This window comes from Marmota marmota, unplaced genomic scaffold, assembly GCF_001458135.2.
Source record: "Marmota marmota marmota unplaced genomic scaffold, marMar, whole genome shotgun sequence".
Lineage (NCBI taxonomy): Eukaryota > Metazoa > Chordata > Mammalia > Rodentia > Sciuridae > Marmota > Marmota marmota.
Window position 1 is genome coordinate 13,738,892 of NW_025999998.1, and position 4,918 is coordinate 13,743,809.

General features: G+C 39.1%; 1 pseudogene; it reads right to left on the reverse strand.

Annotated features, from left to right (window-relative positions):
- Positions 1-2,764: 2,764 nt before the first annotated feature.
- LOC107148204 lies at positions 2,765-4,281 on the reverse strand (annotated as a pseudogene).
- Between the last annotated feature and the right edge of the window lie 637 nt (positions 4,282-4,918).

Here is a 4,918-nt window from a genome sequence, read left to right on the forward strand (position 1 = left end):
GGCTTCTGCAGATTCATTTACTAGATCACATTTCTTTTCTCTCTCCCTCTTTCTCACGCATATATGTGTCCAATTTAAGCTACTTGAGTGTCTGGTGGTGAAACCACAAGGTCTTGCTTTAGTTCCACTTCCTTAGGGAGTTCTGATCAGCTATTCTAACTCCTGGCCCCCCACTTCCTCATTCTGCAGAAGAACCTTGTTCTCAGCACTCACACCCACAAACCACACAGGAAAATGAAAGTTGGAATTACCTTAAAATGTTTAGCTCCTCCACAGCCTCGGGTGCATTGCCAGTCCCTGTGCCCAGAGGGTCCCAGTAGGGAAATCCACAAAAAGCAATTATGAAGACAGGGTAGAAATGCACCCTGGCCATGACTCCCGCTTCTCAGAGCTGCTGTGGCCTAGGGAGAATGCAGCTGTACCTGTGCAAGGCCTGGAGAGTGGAGCTCTGTCCCCTGAGGGGAAAATTCCTTGTTGGAAGGCGTAAAGCACTGAGTTTCAATCCAGCGGACCTGGGCACCAGTTTCCCCATCAGAAACCTGGGCATACTAATTACCCATGCTTCATAGTGCTGTGCAGAGATAGATTCAAACGATGCATGCAAAACACTCAGTATGGTGCCTGGCATGACAAAAATGCTTCCTTAATGTTAACTTAAATAATAATTAGCATTGTTTTAAGATTTTATCTCCAGTCTTTGAGAAGCTTGACTTTTGATATTTCTTTTTTTTTAAATAAGTTTTTTTTAATTTAGAATTCAGTTTTACTTCTTTAAAAAATATTTTTTCTTTTAAGTATACATGACAGTACAGTATATTTTGATAGATTTATACACATGGAACATATCTTATTCTAATTAGGATCACAGTCTTGTGGTTGTACATGATGTGGAGAGTTATTGTGGCATATTCATATATGAACATAGGAAAATAATGTCAGATTTGTTCCACTGTACCTCCTAGTCTCATTTCCCTCCTTCCCTTTGTTTTTTTCCCTTTGTCTAATCCACTGAACTTCTATCCCTGACCCCTTATTGTGAGTTTGCATCCAAATTTCAGAGAGAACATTAAACCTTTGGTTTTTGGAAATCACTTATTCAGTATATAATAATCACTTATTATTAAATCATTTAGCATGATTCTCTTCAGTAGAATTTAGTTTTACTTCTAAGGAGAATTCGGTGAACTTAATTTGGAATATAATGTTTCTTAAGCACTTTTTTTTTATTATTTTTTTATTTTTTATTGTTGGTTGTTCAAAACATTACATATTTCTTGATATATCATATTTCACACTTTGATTCAAGTGGGTTATGAACTCCCATTTTTACCCCATATACAGATTGCAGAATCACATCAGTTACACATCCATTGATTTACATATTGCCATACTAGTGTCTGTTGTGTTCTGCTGCCTTTCCTATCCTCTACTATCCCCCCTCCCCTCCCCTCCCCTCTTCTCTCTCTACCCCCTCTACTGTCATTCATTTCTCCCCCTTGTATTATTTTTCCCTTTCCCCTCACTTCCTCTTGTATGTAATTTTGTATAACCCTGAGGCTCTCCTTCCATTTCCATGCAATTTCCCTTCTCTCTCCCTTTCCCTCCCACCTCTCATCCCTGTTTAATGTTAATCTTCTTCTGCTCTTCGTCCCTACTCTGTTCTTAGTTACTCTCCTTATATTCAAAGAAGACATTTGGCATTTGTTTTTTAGGGATTGGCTAGCTTCACTTAGCATAATCTGCTCTAATGCCATCCATTTCCCTGCAAATTCTATGATTTTGTCACATATCTTTAGAAAATCTCAAAGTCAATGGTTAGGACTTGTTTTATTGTTTTGCTGCTTTTCTTTTAACCAAAAGATCTTTTTTTAACTGCCATGCCACCTTTCTTGATAGTCTGCCTTCTGTCCTTTCTACTTTCTTTCCCTTCTTTTTTTTTTTTTTCACTCATGTAGCAAATATTTATTTATACTTTCTATATCCAGGCACTGGGACAAGTGGGGTGACCCAAGTAACAAACAATAGCCAAAAGCCCCAACCCACAAGCAAGAGCTCACCCTTCTCTAGCTCCATCAGGAATGCGAAGCAGGACTCTGAGCCAGGTTATATAGCCTGGTCATGATTCCTCCGTTTGCAGAATGGAGAGAGAAGCTGAACTTGCTTATTTCACACAATTGTTTTCAAAACAGGTTAAGACATGATTGATTTCTTTTTTTTAAATATAAAATGCATTTTGAAAGAACGAAAGAAAGAGAAAGAAAAGAAAGGGAAAAGGAATGGGAAAAGAAAGAGAAGGTGGAGAGAGGAAGAGACGGAAAAGAAGGCATTATTTCCTAGGCAAGATTTAAATTCTCTCATATCAAATGGAAAAGAAAGGGAAAATGGCTAAGAAACTATATGGAACAGGTTTTTCTTGTGGGCCTAGAAGTTTTCATAGAACTCAACGCTTCGGTTGATTCACATTCTTCTGTTCTTTCTTCCTGAGCCCAGAAGGCCAGTTACTTCACTCTAAAGTAATACAATACTCAATTATCAGCTTGGGGAAAATGGAAAGGCACCCTAAGAGGTGGCTCCCTCTTCACTGAGAGAAGCCAGTCATCCCAAAGGGCAAATCAACTGAGACCAACACAACAATAGACTCATTTAATTCTCAGAATTTAGTTTGCTACTTGATATTCCCTGCATATGTGTGGCTACCACACAAATGTTCTCAAAGCCCTAACCCCTGATTTGTCTGAGCATTGTCCACAAGCAGCTCAGTCCATTAGAGGTCCAAAAGAAATCAAGTAACCTGGGTCAGCCATTTTAGTTTCAAATAGTAGCCCAACTCCTCCTTACTGACCCACACATGATGGCCTTTCTTCCCAGTCTGGGAAAAGTCTCCACTTAGTATTGTTAGTACTCATGCTTTAAAGAAGAACACTTTGGCCCCAGGGTTACTCTCTGTCAGCATTGCCTGGGGGAACTTCAACTTGTAGTAATCAAAAGGTGCATTTCCTGGGTACTTGGCTTCCTTGTTGTTTTCTGAGAGTGTAGCCAGTGTTCACTCAGCTGTCCCTGGGAAGGCCTCCCAGGCCACCACTGGGGCAGCATCCAAACATCCTCATCTCCAAGCTTCTGTCTGACTAACAGGATAAGGTTCCTGTCTAGCTTCCGGTGCAATGAGGTTTGATTTTTTTTTTTTTAATTGGCTTCTGTTATAGGAGCTCCAGGTTTGAACTATAGGAATTTCCGTTCCCACATATCTTCCAAAACTTGTGCAAGCAATATATCCTTTTCATCTTGGTCTTCATCATAAAAGTCAGCTTTTCTCTTTGCTGGGCTTCATCTAGAGCATGAAGCCCATGGTCTGATACAGGCTGTTCTCTATCTCTCTGCTGTAGCAGAGCTGCCATCTCTTCCTTTCCTATCCATACCCCTTTAATTTCTTTCTTCTGTCTAATAGCTCTGGCCATTGTTTCAAGAACTATGTTAAATAGAAGTGGTGAAAGAGGACATTCCTGCAATGGGGTCAGCTGCTTGGAGATTAGTGGTGGCTGCTGCAGACACAACACACCCAACAAGTGCCATGGGGACTCCTTTCCTGAGGGTGTGGCCTCATGGAAAAGAAGAACTCAAATTAGCACTATTTGTCAACCATATGATTCTACACATAGAAGGGGAAATGATTTCCCCCTTTCTCTTGATTTTTATAGTGCAAACTTAAAAGAAGCCCTGGTGGGTTGATGGCCATGGCAAGAGTTCGTAGGGAAAGCTCAATTCATTTATTCATCCCACACACATCCTTTTTGTACATCTTATATGCCTGTGAGTCTGGCTTTGCTCCAGGATCTGAGGCCACAGGGAACAAAAATCATCACTGGGTTCATGGACCCTAGAGACTAAGTAGAAATACAGGCATGTTACAGATGTGTGGTATGTTAAACACTAGATACAAAAATTTATGTAAGCATGAACCTCAAATGAAGGTGAATTGGGAAAGGAGGGTTCAGGGACAATTTTTTATAGTTTTTTTATTTTTTTATTTATTCTAATTTGTTATATATGACAGCAGAATAAAATTCAATCCATATTACACAAATAGAACACAACTTTTTATGTCTCTGGTTGAACACAAAGTAGAGTCACAACATTCATGTTTTCATACATGTACTTAGGGTAATGATGTCCATCTCATTCCACCATTATTCTTACCCCCATGCAACCTCCCTTCCCCTCCCTTCTCTTTTCCCTATCTAACAGTTCATCTATTCTTCTCATGTTTCCTCCCACCCACGCCATTATGAATCAGCATCATTATATCAAAGAAGACTTTAGGCATTTGGTTTTGGGGGCTTGGCTTACTTCACTTAGCATTATATTCTCCAACTCCATCCATTTACCTGCAAATGACATGATATTATTCTCTTTTAATGCTTAGTAATATTCCATTGTGTATATATACTGCATTTTATTTATCCATTCATCTACTGAATGGTATCTAGGTTGGATCCACAATTTAGCTACTGTGAATTGTGCTGCTATGAACATTGATGTGGCTGTGTCCTTGTAGTATGCTGTTTTTAAGTCCTTTGGGTATAGACCAAGAAGTGGTATAGCTAGCCAATATCACCCTGATTCCAAAACCAGGCAAATACACATAAAAGAAAGAAAACTTCAGACCAATATCGCTAATGAACATAGATTCAAAAGTTCTCAATAAAATTCTGAAAAATCGAATACAAAAACATATCAAAAAGATAGTGCACCAAGATCAAGTGGGGTTTATCCCAGGAAGGCAAGGTTGGTTCACCATTTGGAAGTCAATAAATGTAATTTAACATATCAATAGACTTCAAGATAAAAATAATATGATCATCTCAATAGATGCAGAAAAAGCATTCAACAAAATTCAGAACCCCTTCATGTTCAAAACACT